This window comes from Salmo trutta, chromosome 31 (genome assembly GCF_901001165.1).
Source record: "Salmo trutta chromosome 31, fSalTru1.1, whole genome shotgun sequence".
In the NCBI taxonomy this organism is placed as follows: Eukaryota; Metazoa; Chordata; class Actinopteri; order Salmoniformes; family Salmonidae; genus Salmo; species Salmo trutta.
Window position 1 is genome coordinate 12,237,627 of NC_042987.1, and position 20,761 is coordinate 12,258,387.

Sequence of the window (20,761 nt, forward strand, 5' to 3'; positions counted from 1 at the left end):
CAGCGTTGAATAGACCTTAGCACGGGTACTTCCTGTTTGAGTTTCTGTATATAGGAAAGGAGGAGCAAAATGGAGTCGTGATCAGAGGGTGGGGGAAGGCCTTGTAGGCATTTTGAAAAGTTGAGTAGCAGTGGTCCAATGTTCTTCACAAGTGCTACAGTCAATGTGTTGGTACAACTTCGGTAGCGTTTCCTGAAATTTGCTTTGTTAAAATCCCCAACTACAATAAATGCGGCCTCAAGATATGTGGTTTCCAGTTTGCATAAAGTCCAGTGTATCCGTCGTGGTATCGGCTTGAGGAGGAATATACAGTCCCAGTCAAAAGTTTGGACTCACCTACTCACTCAAGGGTTTTTTGATATTTTTACTATTTTCTACATTGTATAATAATAGGGAAGACATTAAAATGATGAAATAACACATATGGAATCATGTAGTAAACAAAAAAGTGTTAAACAAATCAAAATATATTTTATATTTGAGGTTCTTCAAAGTAGCCACCCTTTGCCTTGTTGACAGCTTTGCACACTCTTGGCATTCTCTCAACCAGCTACATGAGGAATGCTTTTACAACAGTCTTGAAGGAGTTCCCACATATTCTGAGCACTTGTTGGCTGCTTTTCCTTCACTCTGCGGTCCAACTCATCCCAAACCATCTCATTTGGGATGAGGTCTGTTGATTGTGGCGGCCATGTCATCTGATGCAGCACTCCATCACTCTCCTTGGTCAAATAGCCCTTGCACAGCCTGGAGGTGAGTTTTGGGTCAATGTCCTGTTGAAAAACAAATGATAGTCCCACTGTGCGCAAACCAGATAGGGTGGCGTGTCGCTGCAGCATGCTGTGGTAACCATGCTGGTTAAGTGTGCCTTGAATTCTAAATAAATCACTGACAGTGTCACCAGCAAAGCACCATCACACCTCCTCCTCCATGCTTCACGGTGGGAACCACACATGCGGAGATCATCCGTTCACCTACTCAGCATCTTACAAAGACATGGCGGTTGGAACCAAAAATATCAAATTTGGACTCCAGACCAAAGGACAGATTTCCACCAGTCTAATGTCCATTGCTTGTGTTTCTTGGCCCAAGCAAGTCTCTTTTTCTTATTGGTGTCCTTTAGTAGTGGTTTCTTTGCAGCAATTTTACCATGAAGGCCTGATCACGCAGTCTCCTCTGAACAGTTGATGTTGAGATGTGTCTTACTTGAACTCTATGAAGCATTTATTTGGGCGGCAATCTGAGGCTGGTAACTCTAATGAACTTATCCTCTGCAGCAGAGGTAACTCTGGGTCTTCCTTTCCTGTGCCGGTCCTCATGAGAGCCAGTTTCATCATAGCGCTTGATGGTTTTTGCGATTGCACTTGAAGAAACTTTCGAAGTTCTTGGAATTTTTTTGAATTGACTGACCTTCATGTCTTAAAGTAATGATGGACTGTCATTTCTCTATGCTTATTTCAGCTGTTCTTGCCATAAGATGGAATTGGTCTTTTACCAAATAGGATTATCTTCTGTGTAACGAGTGCCCTGAGAGTCGGGAAGCAAGTTCAGGGAGAGAGTGTTTAATAAATAAACGTAACATAATACAAAACAAGAAAAACACAAACAACGCACAGACATGACACAGAAACAGAAACAATAACATCTGGGGAAGGAACCAAAGGGAGTGACATAAATAGGGAAGGTAATCAGGGAGGTGATGGAGTCCAGGTGAGTCTGATAACGTGCAGGTGCGCATAACGATGGTGACAGGTGTGCGCCATAACGAGCAGCCTGGTGACCTAGAGGCCGGAGAGGGAGCACACGTGACATTCTGTATACCACCCCTACCTTGTCACAACACAACTGATTGGCTCACACACATTAAGAAGGAAAGGAATTCCACAAAATTAACTTTTAACAAGGCACACCTTTTAATTGAAGTGCATTCCAAGTGACTTCCTCATGAAGCTGGTTGAGAGAATGCCAAGAGTGTGCAAAGCTGTCATCAAGGCAAAGGGTGGCTACTTTCTGGTAACTACAATATTCCATATGTGTTATTTAATAGTTTGGTATCTTCACTACTATTCTACAATGTAGAAATAAAGAAAAACCTTTGAAAGAATAGGTGTATCCAAACTTTTGACTGGTACTGTACACGGCTGTGACTATAGCCGAGGAAAAGTATCTTGCGAGGTATTACGGTCGGTATGGTGTTGGTTGTCTGTGGTCAAGAGAGCAGTAGGAGTGGTTGTGGTGCGGTCTGGTTGTGTGTGTGTCTGGTTTGAAGAGGAGGGTGAGGAGGGGTCTCTGGTCATGGTCCAGGATTGATGCCTCTGTTCTGGGTCGTGAGGAAGCCCCCCCCCCCCCCCCCCCAGCCCCCCGTCCCTCTCCAGGCCCACCCGCACTGTCCACCTCAGCTCCCCAGTCCAACTTCAAACATGCCGGGTTGTGGTGATCTATGGAGATGGCCAGGCAGCTCTTTCAACTGAGTCAGGCCAGGTCCATCAAAGGATTTATCTCCTCACAAGATTAAAGGGGGCCAAGGCGTCTGCCAAACAAAGGCTAAGGCTGAGGGTCAGCCCAGGCCTCTGCTTGAGAGATTTATACTGAGGCAGCCTTCACATTGTAGACATTGTAGCCGTCTCAGCCCCTTGTGACGTCCCCTCACCTAAACCTCTATATTAACCAGACCTGCTCAAATATGCTGAGAATTAACATCGGTTTGTCTGCAAATTGTTACCCAAATATGATCAATATCTCAAAATATTTGTGGAAATTATGAGAAAAACATAGTTAAAGCCATTCATCTGAAATTGTTTAATTGAAAGACTTGAGGAGGATTTGGCAAAATGTAGGTGTGGTATAAATTGTTCTTTGCGTCACCACGTGCATAGTTACATTAACTAAGTTGTGAGATTCTAAGTCAATTTTCAGCAACATCAACTATAAACACATTAGCAAATAGTTTGAGTCAAACTCCGAGGCAGGGTGTAAGTTACTCAACCCTCCTCTATATTTCTGACATGTTCCTGGCATCACTGAGAATTCCTCAGTAATGAGGAAATATCTTTTATGGAACATTAATAATGGTTAGGGGGGGAAAAACACGAATTCACCCCTTAAACAGTATAAGAGCTATGCATTCAGTGTATGATCCTATTGGCTGAGGGAGTAGCTCACCTGGTCCATCATACATATGTAACACTCCCACATAGCCTACGAGTATATAAAAAAAAAAACATTTTCGTTATAGAGCATGCCCTCTCAATGATTCTATGACCAAAACACTGAATCAATCAGTGAGCTCTCTCTGTCCTCAGCTCCAGTCATTAAGGGACATTGGAAGCAATTTGATCACAATACGATTGCATTTTTGAGAGTTCCACCGCATCATACACTCTTAGAAAAAAGTGTTCCTAAAGGGTTCTTTGGCTGTCCCCATAAGAGAACCCTTTTCGGTTCCAGGTAGAACCCTTTTCGGTTCCAGGTAGAACCCTTTTCGGTTCCAGGTAGAACCCTTTTTGGTTCCAGGTAGAACTTTTTTGGGTTCCATGTGGAACCCTCTGGGTGCTCCTATGGGGACAGCCGAAGAACCCTTTTAGGTTCTAGATATCACCGTTTTTTCTAAGAGTATGTATTGTCCCCAACAACGAAATTGGGGAGGGGACTGTGGATCTGTGTCCGTCCGTCATCTGTTAGTCACACGCAATGTCTCAGACACATTGGCGCGATTTTGATGAAACGGGTGAATTGTGCGTCTTGCCATAGAGATCTGGCATTTACAAAATGACACTGATTGGCCCAAGGTGGTAGCTATAGTAACTGAAATCTATTACTCACATGCCATATCTCAAATGTCCCAAAGGGGGGCGCTGCATCATTCGTGGGGGACAACATGTTTCCTGTTGCCTTGTTTTTCTTGGGGATGAGATTTGGTTCGTTTTAAGAGTAGGAACGCAGGCTTGTGATAACATACTTTGCCGTCTAGCTCAGAATGAAAACACTCATTTGTATTCATTTGCGGGCGGCTGGGTGTGGGTAAGACAGAGTGAGTGAGGGAGTTGAGGCCGGTGGCTAGATAGGACCAGGCACCATTATGACTAGGGGGGACGGTATGGGTTCACTCAGACCATCTGGAATACCAGGGGACTTCTCATTAAGAGGGAGCAGAGACAGTCTAACCAGAATCATATCATTCAGAGAGGTCTTCCATAATGAGTTGTTATCTTTCAGACACAGCCTTATTGATGAAACATACCAGCGAATTCCATAGTAAAGAACATTGGGCCATGTAGAGGAAGGATGTGGGAGGTAGTACACTACACATTTCCACTAGATTCCAATAATAAGGGGGGTGTTACTGAATGGACAATATTCAATGGTGTCAAAGTCAGAGATGTGAGATGACCTTGACCACCTCATCCTATACCTAATTTCTGGACCATGATCCTCTAGTTTAGTTTTCACCTGTGCTGATGAATTCCAAGGCAATACTTTTGTCTCCCTTCTACTCCAACTTCTACGTTGCCCTTGGTGAATCACTGTGTGTTTTCAAGTGTATTAATTTGTCTGCTTTTTTTAAGCGCCTGTCTCTCTGTGTGTGTGTGTGTGTGTGTGTGTGTGTGTGTGTGTGTGTGTGTGTGTGTGTGTGTGTGTGTGTGTGTGTGTGTGTGTGTGTGTGTGTGTGTGTGTGTGTGTGTGTGCTGTACATGCAGTGTGGAGCCTCGCCCAGAATAGTAGGAGGAGGAGTATTCATCACCATGTACTCAGACTGTACAGGGTCAACACTGGGCTGGAGGAGACGCTCACTTCACTGTGCCTGGCACCAGCAGGCACCTCACACACACACACACACACACACACACACACACACACACACACACACACACACACACACACACACACACACACACACACTATTCAGGCAGCCTTGAGAAATGCAGCCAGGACAGAATGTACATTAAAACAGGAGGGAGGCTCTTCTGTCTATCCTCCCCTCTTGCCCTTACTTTCTCGCTCTACCTCTCCTCCTCTCTTTCTTCTCCCAGTTTCGTCCCGGGCGTGGTGTGAAGTAAAGTTCTTCGGCTTTGCCCCCTCCTCCATACGCAGAAAACGACATCCCGTTTGTGCGGAGCTGGATACAAATCGCATTCTCCCCCATACCTCTGTCTCTTATTATGTTTACGGTGATGTCAATGGGAGCAAAGTGGATAATATGACCCCTGGAACGCGGAGAATGGAGCACAACACTCAGCTCAGAGCATGACTAAACCACTCTGCTCTAGCCCTGCCAGTAGAGCTGCTATTGTCCCAGGTTTCTTACTTCCAATTAAAGTGACTGAAATGCAACCGTACTTCATGACATTACTAGAACATTACTGCACAGGAGGTTGGTGGCACCTTAATTGGGGAGAGTGGGCTTGTGATAATGGCTGGAGCGGAATGAGTGGAATGACATCAAACACATGGTTTCCATTGCGTTTGCTTCGTTCCGGCCGGTATTACCAGCCGTTCTCCCCTCAGCTGCCTCCTGTGCGTTACTGTCTTTTCTCTGAGGGAATGCAATATGACACATCCTCTGGCTTTCTCTCTCTCTCACTCTCTCTCTTTCTCTCTCTTTCTATTTTAATACAAGAGGTCATGAGATGCTACTTTGTCTTGTAAACACCCCGAGCTAGGGTTTACCTCTGTAGCTCCAGTGTTAAAGGTCTGACTGGAACAGGGCTCCCAACAAGGAGCAGATGAGGAGAGCTGTGCTCTAGAGGTTTATGGCTGTGCATGTGTCAGTGTCGGGCAGTCTGTCAGAGACGGCTTAGCAGAATCTACAACAGGTCCTAGAACTGCTGGATTACTATGGCATATACCAGCATCTTCATCCCCCTGTTTTTCAGCCCCAAAAAATGTGAAACTGAGACATACCTTTTGTCCTCAGACTAAAATACAGTCTGACGAAGCCCGAATGGAGAAATAAAATCATTGAAGTAAACTTTTAGAAATCAGATTTACTACAGAACTAATGCACTGTTGAACATGTCTAACTCAACATCATTTGTCGATTGTATATGGCGTCCTTGGGACATATAACATGCCTCTAATATAGTTCAATCATTTTTATGATGCCCCTATTTCTAATAAATCACTTCTCAATGATCTGAGGTACTTGACCCTGGCAGTTCTAACCAGCAGAATGACAAGCTCTGCTCTCCATCATAATATCCTCTTTTATTTATCTCTACTTCATCACTCTGTCAGAACCACTCAAATATAACTGCAATTTTTCTGTCAGAATGATTCAAATGTGACTTCCATTTTCCCCCATGTAGAATCTGTCATGGCTCTCTTGTTCTGTTGACGACGGAGTGGAGTGGATTACAGAGATAACGTAATGAGCACCATTCAGGAATAGATGCGGTAAAGAGGTAAGTCGAACTCGAACAAAACAATGAAATTCCCATGGAAACACGTGGGGGGAAAGATCCCGAGTTGCCCCCCAGCAAAATGAGTTTACATTTAAGCAGTGGTTTAAAGTACTACTTAAGTAGTTTATTTGGATATCTGTACTTTACTTCACTATTTATATTTTGGACTACTTTTACTTTTACTGCACTACATTCCTTAAGAATTTATTGTACTTTTTACTCCATACATTTCCTTTGACACCCAAAAGTACTTGTTATATTTTGAATGCTTAGCAGGACAGGAAAATAGTCAAATTCGCGCACTTATCAACCGAAAATCCCTGGTCATCCCTACTGCCTCTGATCTGGTGGACTCACTAAACACATGCTTTGTTTGTAAATGATGTCTGATTGTTGGAGTGTGCCCCTGGCTTTCCGTAAATAAATAAAAACAAGAAAATGGTGCCATCTGGTTTGCTTAATATAAGGAATGTGAAATAATTTATACTTTTACTTTTGATACTAAAGTATATTTTAAACCAAATACTTTTAGACTTTTACTCAAGTAGAATTTTACTGGGTAACTTTCACTTTTACTTGAGTCATTTTCTATTAAGGTATTTTTACTTTTACTCAAGTATGACAGTTGGGTACTTTTTTCACCACTGTATTTCGGCTATTGTTTATATGTGTATTTCACACTATGTTGAGGTAAACATCTGTGTATAATGCTTGTATGGATGTCAACCCCAACACATGTTCATGTCATCGTTACCAATCAACTGTATTGCAGTTAAAAACGACTTTGACTACTACCGCCGATTTCTGTATGCTAGCTATGCTAACCAGCTTCTACGAATGAGAGTTAGCATTAAGCAGTCAACTCTTCTAAATCTGAAACTTCTACATTTTATGCAGCGAAAACAGACAGATATATCCAAATCGGACTTTAAGTAACCACATTGTGGGCCTGTTACAATACATAAATCATGACATATTTGACAAATATCCACTTTGTTACATCAGATTTGTTGTATGTGCGCCAATATGGTAAATGAAACGTCTGCGTTCCATTGACTCCTTTACCGCAATTATCCTACAACGCATTAGGTCATGAGAATTTGAGCGCATTCCATATGAATGATGAAATGACTCGCCAATGGGGACCTGAATCAATCCACAGAAAGAAGGAATGATTAAATACACGGGGCTCCACTAGAATTATTACATTTCATTCTGGTTTTTCTCCCTCCTTTTCTTAACGGAAGAGCAAATTAGCTGTTCTCGCAGGCGGCTCAGGTCTGACAATGAGCTTGCTACACGCGTGGGAATTTTAAGTGACAGACAGACAGAAAGAGTGGGTCAATAGCCAGCCAGTCGTCAGAGCTATTTTTGTTTGTCCAAAATTCAGAAGTGCAAGAGTTTGCCTGTTACTCAGGAGGGGGCGGGTGTTTTCATTATAGGTCAGCTCAGTTTCCCATTGAGCCCCCTCTCCTCCTACCGACTCTCTCTCTGTCATCCCCTCTCCCGCCTCCCCCCTCCCCCGAGCAGGAAAAAGCTTGCAGGCCGCCTTGGAGACAGGCTGGCTGCGCAGGAGGCCTGGGCAGATGCACTGCAGATATGTGTGTGTGTGTGTGTGTGTGTGTGTGTGTGTGTGTGTGTGTTTGTGTGTGTGTGTGAGCTTTGGGCCGCGACCCTCGGCGGCAGGACATTGACCAGATCCTGTCAGAGACAGGGCAAGAGCCGGCCCAGCGCCTCCTCTCTCTCGGTCTCTGTCTTTGTCTCTGTCTCTCTCTCTGTCTTTCTCTCTATTCCTCCCACCCCTTTCTGTCTGTCCTCGTTCCCTCCCTCTATCTCCAGCCCCATCCTCTGCCTGCCTGTCTGTCTCACCACCAGCCCAGAGGGGAGCCATGGGGGAGGACAGGACAGGCCCCCCGGAGCCATTGCGTTCCTCTGGAGCCACACACACACACACACACACACACACACACAGACACACACAATAAGACCCCTGGATCACTTCCTCTCTCCAACAGAAGCTAATGGATAGCTGAGGCAGGGTGACAGGACAGCTTATGTGACAGCAGCAATGCCGGACCACTTATGAAAACAGCCTGTTTCGAGCAGCGTCAGCACTTTTCCCTTTCTTTTGTCTGTTGTGGCGGAGAGGAGGAAACGCATCGGGTGGAAATATGAATAATTTGTCATGTGAAAGGATGGTGGATGGCACATGGGGTGTCAGTTTGTGTTGTGGTGAGACAACAGAGGTGGCTTCATGCCCTGATTTATAGAGCTACTAAAGGCCTCCTACTTCAGTAATATTCAAACTTTTTCCTGACTTGTGTTCAACACCAAGTCATTTAACCTGTGAGCATAGTCACAGGAAGTACAGGTGCTGAAGGTGCTGCAGCATCCCCTGATGAATACAAATAAAATAGAAATGCATATTTTTTTGAGTAGGAGACTATTCCAAACGAAAAAAAAAAAATGGTGTTGTGATGATTGACCTTATAGACTAGCCAACAGGACCCTCTCTCTCCTGGTCCTCCACTATCCCAGCATGCCATGCAATGCCAATGACTTCCTGACTCCGTCTAAGTGGCAGACCCTGGGGGGGATGAGATGAAAGAACTGGCACAAGTTGAAATGCCAGCAGGGATGTATTGAAAATTCTGCAGCCGCTTTGATGTCAAGCTAATTAAGCTTTCACTAGTGTTATCTTTTCTAGAGAGAGGAGAGTATTTACAGCACCCCTGAGGGGGTGTGGTATATGGTCTCATAATCCACGGCTGTCAGCCAATCAGCATTCAGGGCTGGAACCACCCAGTTTATATTTAGAGCATAGTGTACAGGCTACGGTGAGATATTGAGGTGGTGTGGCCGACTGGGTTTGAACTCAGGGTCTCAGGCTACAAAACCTTATTGGCCTGCTGAGCTCAAGCCTGTAGGGATTAGCTTGGGGAGCTAATGAAAGTCTTCAGGTCACAAGCCAGGTTACTCATCATGTGTGCATGGTTCCTTACAAGAGGCCTATTTTGTGAACAAAAAAAAGTTGTGTTAATTGAATTCCCGGCCGTACTTTTCTGAACCATTTGTCTTCTGAGCAAGTAGTGGGGGGCGTCATCCACCCCCCCCTCTCTCTTCCTGTTATACGGTGTTCACATGAGTCATCATCTCACAGTCCTGGACTTCCTTCTTTCCCTCCCTTTGCTCTGAAACATAACCTACAGAGGCTACTACAGAAGGGTACACTACCGATCCATCTCTCGCTGAAATATACAACTCCCACACCCTGGAGCATTAGGAAGTGGTGGAGTAACACATCCAGCTCCTTGTAGCTGGGAGGTTAAACCTAGTTTGTCATCAGATTCTAATGGGAGTGAGGTGATGAAGACACTGTGCAAAGAACAACCAGGATTGATCATGAGCAGGGGATGCCTCCTCACTCCGTCTACTATTTCCAGGATTTCACAGTGCCACTCTTTAAAACTGGAATCTTACATTTCAGTGGCCCGTTGCAGTGTTTTTAAAATGGGTGGGATTCTGTTATTGTAGCCACCCATGCAAAACCCTCTTTATTCACCTTTCATTTTCAGGGTTCTTCTTTTTTGTTGTTGTTGCTGTGTTTGTATTTGGCCAAATTCCTCATTGTGTTAGTATTTTGCTTTCAATTGAGGTACAGTACTTTTAAGCAATAAGGGCTCTCTCCTCAGGGCAGCAATAGAAGCTCAAGTCCGTTAACCCTCCACATATAGTGACTAGCCAGTGCTACATATGTCCGACCCAACATGGGCCAACATGTAATCCTAAACAGTCCCAACTTAATGTTTCGGTCAACTTTCCACCAACCTCTGATAAATGAGATACAGCGGAGAAGTGTTTAACGAGTCATAAACTACCATTGTTTAACATTATAAACATATCCATTTATCATTTGTTACCATATGAAAATAAACCGTGATAATGTCGCCACCATTTCAGGCCAGCAATATAAGGGCCTTGTAGTCTGTAAGCAGTGAACAGATTTGGGAGTGAAGTAGAGATCTTTCCAAACTCTACCCTACAAATTCTATTATGCTAATAGCTCATGTTGCATATTCCCTTATGTGATGTATGGCAGCTTCATTTTGCTTTGGCTAGAAACTATATGAATATGACAAGTGGCATAACAAACTTGATACAGTGTATGATGTGTTTCTTTTTACTTTCCCAGGTTCTGTTGCTGCCCCTTTCTGATTCAATATGATTATTGTTAGAAATGTGTCATAACAATTTTGCCACAGGCTATGGCACTACATGTTGCTTCTGCATTATAAATGGTTTATGATGCCTGTATTCATCCTTATAAGTGATGTTCCATTTAAAGATATGTTCCGTTTTAAAGTGGATCTGAGGTTAGTTTAGGAACCTGGAGCTGGAGGCCCACTTACTGAACACCGGGAAGACTGCGACATGGAGACACAGAGAGGTCAAAGTTCACAGGTCAGACTGCTCGTAGTCCTCACTGGTCTGGATAAGAGAAGTTCTAAGTGAAGCCTCTGGAATCGTCTCTTCTGGGGATGTTCATTTGTTGTCCTTATTTATGTTTTCCTGCAGGGAAATATCTATTGGAATGTTTCATTTTATATTTGAGTACCGTATCATTATAATTAATGGGGTCTTTTTAAGGGAGATATGTATATTTCTTTAAAAAAGCTATGTATCATATGTCAGATTCAATTAGCAAATATGAATGACTATGTTCTTGAGGGAGTGTCTTGTTTCAATTTAGACTTAAACAATAGCATGGTCTGAACTTGATACCCCGCAATTTGTCTTGTACTTTTGAACATGTCTTTCAACATGAGTACAGTTTCGTAAAAAAGAAATTCACAATAGAATAAATATTAAGGCAAAACCTTGGGATGTTTCCCAGATTAAATGATCAATGATTAAAATGTTCATTTTCACTCTCGTCCTCAGAGACTGAGAGCGTTCCATTATGACACGTAGGGAGAATTCACTGTTGGGCTTTTCACATTCCTTTGGTGGGAAGATTCAAGTTCCCGGTCGACCTAGTAGGTATCAAAGAACCAAGTGGATACATTTCATTCACAACACATTGTTGGCAGCGATTCAACGCAAAGCAACCATCAACGTCTGTTCTGTACTGTTCTGTCTAGCCACCCCGTTCCTATACCTCAAGTGGAAATGTAAACGACAAATTCAAAGTAGGCCGTTCGACGCAAACATCCACTGTACTAGGACAGCAGGTGAAATACAGTTCTGTCATATTTACCTCCTATATTTACCTCACACTAGCTGTTCTTTAATCTCTAATCCAAGGCTCAGGCTTCAGACAACACAAGGCTAACAGACCCATTGTATGGCTCACACAGCGAGGGAGGCAGCAAAGGTGTGTGTGTGTGAGTGAGTAAGCCCTACTTTACATAGTCAGAAATGTAAACACTGGATCAAAAGAGGGCAGGGGGCATCTGCAGGTGAAAGGTCAAAGAGAGGTGAAAGGTCACAGTAAGGAACGGAGGGAAAGTAGAAAAGGACGGAGGGAGCTTCAAGGAGGAGATAAAGGGTGATAGAGGAAGAAACTGAGGGAGGTAGGGAGGGAATATAGAAGTGGAAGAGGGATGTAGGGAAGGAGGCAGGGAGGGAGAGAAAGGATAAAGGGGGAGGAAGGGGAAGGGGGGATGGTGTGGGTGGATGGTAGGAGGGATTCAGACCGGTCCAGGTTTTAGTGCCCTACCTGCACATAGGTTAACCTGGCGCCATGCAGTGAAGCCCAACAGTCTCGCCGTGGGTTGATGAAAAATGGCAACGCAAACACCGCTGTGCCGCTCGTTATGTGATTAACTGAACAAAACACTTCTAGTAATCCTTGTCTCGCTGTAGGAGGGAATGTGCATGGAGGCACTGTTTCTGAAGCATGGCTATACTCAGATGCTTAGAAATTGTATTTAAAAGCGTTTATGACAACATAAACACATGGATAATTTCGCTAAGCGTGCTGAGGATGGAGGAATCCACTAGGCTTTAGGCTATTAGGTGTTGGGCTTCCATGTGAGATGTGGTTGTGAGGTGTTCCCATGGATGCTGTGACACTTTATAAACAATAATGAGAACAGGGTGTGCTCAAATACAAGCACACACACACACACACACACACACACCTTGCCCCACCAGGAGTCGTCCCACCAACAGAGTCAACTACAGGACCACACAGTGGGTATTTATGCCTCACACTTCTCTGCCTAAACACCTCTGTTTATGAATTGGTCTTGGGCAGCTTACCAACACTCTGCTCTGGCCTCAGGGTAGGTAGGTTATGGGAACAGAATAGATTGTACAGTAGGGCTTCTCTCCTCCCCCTTCACCCCTCTCCCCCGTTTTGTGTGTGTGTGTGTCTACGTTCTGCCAGCCAGCCAGCCACCTAGGGCCAATCAGTCAACGGTTCCCCTGGGACCATTTTGAAAAACAATCACTCTCTAGTCAAGTAGTCAAGAGATGCCACGGCTAATTCTAAAGGAACTATTGATGTTCCAGAGGCCCAGTAAATGTTTGGCAGTGTGTGTGTGTTTACATGTTCTACTATCCTCGTGGGGACATGAAATCCCTACATTTTCTACAATTAGGGTTAAAGTTAGAATTAGGGTTAGGTTTAGGTGTGTGTGTGTGTGTGTGTGTGTGTGTGTTAGGGTCACAGAACGGTTCTGCTTGACAGAACGTTCAATTGGCCATTTAGCAGACTTCACCCAAAGTGGGGCGGCATCAAGATAGCCTCAGACTAAGTGGCAGGTGCCTATGGGCTCCCCATTGTAGGTGCAGGGAGAAGTTACCTCTTATTTCATGGTCTAAGTCCCTAAACCATAACTTACCAGGATCAGGTGAACCACTGCTTGTTGAGGGCCAGTGGTATACAGCTCCCTGACTTCTTCTGTAGCGAACTAACAGCAATTACAAGACATATGCCACTACTGTGTTCTCTCAGTGGAATCCCTAGGATAAGCCACTGACACGATTCTCACATTTGTTTTTATCCTCTGATGTTTAGCTCTTGGTCATCCAATACTGTAATGTACTGCAATGTCAACAACAGTTGCTGCTAGGGTAGGGTCCCATTTGTAAGTGGTGTATTGGGGGGGTAAATCAACTGATAAGACTGTCACAATAGACCCTGGGCCTGCTGGGCTGAGGGAAAAAGGTCTGTGACAGAGTGACAGACACACTCCAGAGCCAGATAGAATTCCATCCACCTCCGGTTAAAACAACATTGCATTCTGGCGATTCTAGCTATCAAATTAACTCTAAAACACAGTCTCATCCACCAAAAGAGACTCGTATTTATTTTGGTATGTGCTGCCTTTCTTTCCTCTGAATAATGAATTAGAAAAACATGAGGCTTGGACGGCCTGGTCACCTCGATGCCTGGTGTGGGATGTGTGGGAGAGAGACGTGGGTTCAGTCCCAACGCTGGAGGGATGGACGGATGGAGGAGGAGAGGAGAAAGGATGGAGAAAAGGAGGAGGGATGGACAAGTGCCTCTAGAGACCCCCACCACCACCACCTTACAGTAATGAAGTCACGTCCTAAGTACACCAGAGGAGGCTGGAGGGAGGAGCTATAGGAGGATGGGCTCATTGTAATGGCTGGAATGGAATAAATGGAACGGAGTCAACCATGTGGTTTCAATATGTTTGAAACCTTTCCATTTTTTTCCCATTCCAGGCATTCCAATGAGCCCGTCCTCCTATAGCTCCTCCCACCAGCCTCCACTGCAGTACACAGTCTCAGAGAGACAGGCAAACAGAGGACAGAGAGAGGGGGAGATGGAAATGGACAGGGGGGAGTTCTGTGGGTGACGGTGACAGTGATGCTGTTGTAAGGCTGGAGTCGGCTGGGTGTTTGTGGGTGTGTAGGGAGTTATCATTGGAAAAGTTCACTTCAGAAATACAGGGGATGGGGTGATGGTGTCAATGTTTATGTATTCGTCTTTGTGTGCATGCATGTGCCTTTTTAAAGTTGTAGTACTGTCAGGAAAGGGGATACTGTAGTTGTGCCAGAGAGATTGCGCAACCAGCCTCCCCCTCAACCCTCCCATTCCCCCTCTAAACACCTTATTTCTCTTTGTGTCTTCTCTCTGCTGTGCTGGAGAGAAGGGTTAAATCAATGTTAGTGATGTGATAACCGGCCTGTTTATGGAGGGGCCTTCGGCCAGCGGGCCGCTGCTACAAGGGCTGCCGGCGTTAGCTACTCACTGATGATGTCATATCAACAGCCCCCCTTCCCCTTCACCCCTTCCACCCCCACCAAGCCCTGTCCCTCAGGAAACCCCCTTCGTCCCCATCATCACTACCCCATACAGTGGTGTAAAGTACTTAAGTAAAAATACTTTAAAGTACTACTTAAGTCTTTTTTGGGGGGGTATCATATATTTTCTTTGACATCCAAAAGTACTAGTTACATTTTGACAGGAAAATGGTCCAATTTACACACTTATCAAGAGAACATCTCTGGTCATCCATACTGCCTCCGATCTGACGGACTCACTAAACACAAATGCTTCATTTGTAAATGATGTCTGAGTGTTGGAGTGTGCCCCTGGCTATGCATCAATACAAATAAAACATGTTTTATACTTGTACTTTTGATGCTTAAGTATATATAAAACCAAATACTTTTTGACTTTTACACAAGTAGTATTTTTCTGGGTGACTTTTGCTTTTACCGGAGTCATTTTCTATTACGGTATCTTTACTTTTACTCAAGTATGACAATTGAGTACTTTTCCCACAACTGCCCCCATACCATCCCCATGCTCTATGACATATCTAGTGACATGGTCTCGGCTGTTTTAAATCTGTAACGATCAATGACGTCACATCATTTCTTACCAATCAACCTCTATGCATGACTTGTAAAGTGGCTGTACACAGCATTTACGTCTCCCTTTTATTTACTTTCACCACACAATCCAACAGATCTGCGGCACAGATATCATTAGGCCAAAACAATAGAGAGGATTTATCTGATGTCGAGCCTGAAAGAAAGTGTCACCCCCTACTGTAGAACTCACATGTGAATTAGCTCAAAATACAGACTTTCTGAAGCTTAAATCCTCCATTAAAGCCTGTTTTACTGGCCCAGCTCGGGTTGGTGCACTTTAAGTCTTCACTTTCTCCTCCTTTCCGGTTTCCCTGTGAAAAACAGAGGGTGAGGCAGACTAGAGGTGAGTTTCAGTTCAGAGTTGAAAAGGGCAACGTTGGAAAACACTCCCAGGTATTCAGCGGGCAAATACAGAGCATGTACGATAACAGTCGAGTTGACTTGTCGCTCTTGAACGCTACGCTGTAGATTTCGTTCTAATGAGGAGTGTTGCAGCAGAAAGGGGAGAGGAAGATAAAGTGTGTCAAGGTCGATTTGTCCGGTGGTGGTGGATGGGGTGGAGAGAGAAAATGCTTGGTGCAGCAACTCACTTGGCAGCAAATCCTACAGTACAGCAGAATGTGTTGCAAATAGCAGGCTAAGGCAGCGTATCTCTTGGTATTAGCTGAAGTCATGTTGTGGCGCTGCACGGTGTTAATGCAGTGAGTAAGAGCCAGCTAGTCATCCCGCCTGCCTAAGGATAATACTGGACGAATTCACTGGAATTTTATTTCCATAAAAGAGGACGGGAAACGCTTAATAAGGAGCGAATAAATCAATAGCCTTTTTTATTCGTCCTGAATAAGTGACTGCATGAGTGTAATAATAAACATCTTAGTCAGAGATTGATGGTGGATGATGGGCCTGACTACGGGCACGTAGCGGTTAACCCTGGCATAGGGGCAGTGGGCAGCGCCCATCTTGAACCCGCCTGACCAGCCTTTTCCTCCGAAATTCCCACATTACGCAGGCTAGAAACAGGAAGAAATGACAGACATAATTTCCCTGCGATCAAACATTGTTGATCTTTACATTAACACGACCTGATGCAATCTGCTTTCAGACCGGGTAGCACAAAATAATTGAACGTGCTGAAATTAGAGACTATTTTGAGGTTATTTCCTCTGTTTCCAGTGCTGGGGCAGATTGGCCTTAATTGAAGAGAGAAAAACAGGAAGCTTTAAAGTCATGTCTATAATTAATTGGCGGTCCCAGCCAAAGGGTCTGCGCTGGTCAGTCTGTCCAGGGATCAAGGGGAGGGTTGAGTTGGGTTCTCTACGGCCAGAGTAGACACTGCTGTGTTCACATCATAGAAAAAGAATGACAGAGCTTTGGCTTAAATGGAAATGTCCGTTGTGGTAATGCTATTGTATTCCCATGAGTCCTGTGCAGCCCAGAGCTCCTTTCTCCTCTCAGAGCCCCAACAACATCCTACAATGTTATCCTCATTATGCGCCTCCACAGCTATCTGGAACTCCAAATGAAAATGTATAGCGTTTCAAGACATCAATGAGCCAAATAATGTTTACACAGCCATACCAGAGAGAAGAGAGGGGGAGAGAGAGGGAGGGAGAGAGAGCGAGAGAGAGACCCTGGCCCTGCATTGCCTTCATAGCAGGAAGGAGGGGCTGGTATCCCACTAGACTACATAGCCTGTACTTGACCTGAGTGACTAGGGCTGTAACTCCATGCAGAATCTCTGAAGAGTGAACCATGGAGCCAGAGGACTGATACCAGCCAGAAGGATGGATGTGTTTTCCACCCATGCAGGCACGCACACACAATATGTTGGAATGGGGTGACCATCCTTCTCCTCCTCACATTGTTCTCTATCTGTCTCCCACCGGACATTGTGTTTGTACTGCTGCTGGTGGGACCGGAGGAAGATAAGATGCATATATTTACATATCAGAAGTGAAAGCATGGGGAAGCCATGATGCTGTGAAGTAATATAGTAAGAGCCTGGCAGTTTCTAACAGTTGGCAGGATTAAAGGAGATCAGCCTTTTTATATTAATAACTGAAATAACTTAACGGTTATAACAGTCTACGAATACAGGCAAAGATGACAGTGTTATACATTCTCGTAGGCCAATATAGTTTACCTCAAGACTATGATTGACACCTGCTCATACGTCACCACACTATAATTAGTCTCCCCGTTAAAAGAATGACTAGCATGTTGTTTGTTGACACAGTTAATTGATTAAAATGTCTCCACTGTGATTTCACATTGTTTTGTTTTTGAAAGGCCTGGACTTTGACGGAAATACTCGGGAATTATTGCATTTGGCTGCGAGCTGGGTTTCCCATACACACAAGTGCTGAACTTAATTCAAAACCCCTTTGGACGCCAGGCTGACTGTTGAGCTAGTGGGAGAGGAGAGATAGCTATGACCGGACTCTGAACTCACAAGAATCTTGGATTATGCCTTCCTTGGATAGACTAGGACAGAAAATACTTAAATGAGTTACATGATTTACTAGAGAGGTTTCAAAGTACTAGCTAGGTTCTTTATTGAAAGAGAGAAGAGAAGACAGTTGGTCAGAGAGCTTGAGACATAGTAGAGGTGCGTTTCCCATTAGGAACAGTAGAACAATAGCTCTACAACAAACCTGTCTCATCGTCATGGGGGAATAAATGATCATTTGACAGTCAAATTTTGTCAGGCTTTCATGTATTCAGAGGCCAGAGAACCCTCCCACTCTCTTAACTACGGAGCCTTGGCTGGTATTTTCATATCCTAGTAATACCAAAGAATGTTTCGCGTTCAGGTCAATAATTGATCTGGGTTGGAAGTTGCATCATATTTGTTTTATATAATATATATTAAACAGTTGAAGTCGGAAATTTACATACACCTTAGCCAAATACATTTAAACTCAGTTTTTCACATTTCCTGACATTTAATTCCCTGTCTTAGGTCAGTTAGGATCACCACTTCATTTTAAGAATGTGAAATGTCAGAATAATAGTAGAGAGAATGATTTATTTCGGCTTTTATTTATTTCATCACATTCCCAGTGGGTCAGAAGTTTTCATACACTCAATTAATATTTGGTAGCATTGCCTTTAAATTGTTTAACTTGGGTCAAACGTTTTGGGTAGCCTTCCACAAGCTTCCCACAATAAGTTGGGTGAATTTTGACCCATTCCTCCTGATAGAGCTGGTGTAACTGAGTGAGGTTTGTAGGCCTCCTTGCTCGCACACACTTTTTCAGTTCTGCCCACAAATTTTCTATAGGATTGAGGTCAGGGCTTTGTGAAGTGCCACTCCAATACCTTGACTTTGTTGTCCTTAAGCCATTTTGCCACAACTTTGGAAGTATGCTTGGGGTCATTTCCCATTTGGAAGACCCATTTGCGACCAAGCTTTAACTTCCTGACGGATGTCTTCAAATGTTGCTTCAATATATCCACATAATTTTCCTGCCTCATGATGCCATCTATTTTGTGAAGTGCACCAGTCCCTCCTGCAGAAAAGCACCTCCACAACATGATGCTGCCACCCCCGTGCTTCACGGCTGGGATGGTGTTCTTCGGGCTTTCAAACCTCCCCCTTTTTCCTCCAAACATAACAATGGTCATTATGGCCAAACAGTTATATTTTTGTTTCATCAGACCAGAGGACATTTCTCCAAAAAGTACGATCTTTGTCCTCACGTGCAGTTGCAAACCGTAGTCTGGCTTTTTTATGGCAGTTTTGGAGCAGTGGCTTCTTCCTTGCTGAGCGGCCTTTCAGGTTATGTCGATATAAGACTCGTTTTAATGTGGATATTGATACTTTTGTACCTGTTTCCTCCAGCATCTTCACAAGGTCCTTTGCTGTTGTTCTGGGATTGATTTTCACTTTTCGCACCAAAGTATGTTCAACTCTAGGAGACAGAATGCGTCTCCTTCCTGAGCGGTATGACGGCTGCGTGGTCCCATGGTGTTTATTCTTGCGTACTATTGTTTGTACAGATGAACGTGGTACCTTCAGGTATTTGGAAATTGCTCCCAAGGATGAACCAGACTTGTGGAGGTCTACAATTTTTTTTCTGAGGTCGTGGCTGATTTCTTTTGATTTTCCCATGATGTCAAGCAAAGAAGCACTGAGTTTGAAGGTAGGCCTTGAAATACATCCACAGGTACACCTCCAATTGACTCAAATGATGTCAGTTAGCCTATCAGAAGCTTCTAAAGCCATAACATCATTTTCTGGAATATTCCAAGCTGTTTAAAGGCACAGTCAACTTAGTGTATGTAAACTTCTGACCCACTGGAATTGTGATACAGTGAATTATAAGTGAAATAATCTGTCTGTAAACAATTGTTGGATAAATTACTTGTGTCATGCACAAAGTAGATGTCCTAACCGACTTGCCAAAACTATAGTTTGCTAACAAGACATTTGTGGAGTGGTTGAAAAACAAGTTTTAATGACGCCAACCTAAGTGTATGTAAACTGTATATATACTGTATATATAAAACATATTCAATAAAATAAACACAGAAGCACACAGAAATACATATGTATTTCTCTGTGCTTCTGTGTTTATTTCATTGAATATGTTTTAAAAAAATCACATTCAAAAATGATAAAGAGTCAGTTGGCCAAACGTCTGGTGACAGGACATACCTTTACATGCAAATTAAATAACGGCAGGTTCCTAATCTGCCCATGGCTACTCGACATTTGACCATTTTCCGTCATGTTCATTAGAAGTAGTTAGGAAAGCTATATCACGCACAATTAAGTCAGTCTACCACATGCGGTGTGTTGTGTCCAGAAAGTAAAGCCCCCTTCCCAGTAACCTGCCGTGGTCAACTGTGGAATGCCAGGTGAGAGAACAAAGGGGTTGGAGTTGAACAAACAGTTGGTAAGCATGACCGATATGTTCCCAGCTGGCGTAGGAGTGACGAGTTAATCTTTACATCTTATTGTTATGTTCCTCAAACAGAACAAGCCTTTTACCTGCTTATTGCAGCACAGGATAGAAAAGAAACACCTTCTAATCTACTGTACTGCACCTACTGTAGCAGATATTAATAAAGCATGTTATATTTAGGTGTTACAGTATAACCTTTAGGATGTTACATCAGCAAAGGACCTTTTGTTTATGATATAACAACTGAGAAAAAAATATTTCTAAAAAATATTGAATTATTTTATTTTGTGAATTTTTTTTCACGAAAGTAGTGCACTGGGCTTTTACTAGTATTAGCGGACCGATATAGACGTCTGTAGCGTCAGCTTGGCAAAAAAAGGTAGTTGCATAATTAAGAACAGATTCAAAAGGTGGAATTGTAAGAGTGTTTGTTCTGCCCCTTTCTCTGCAATTGTCATTCTAGTGGAATCCAGAAACAACAAAACCCTGTCCTCAAACATTTACATCAAAAGGTGCAAAGTTATGGGCAAAGACACATCCACATCAAATTCAATATTTTTCTTGATAAAATAACATGGAAAACTATCACTTTTT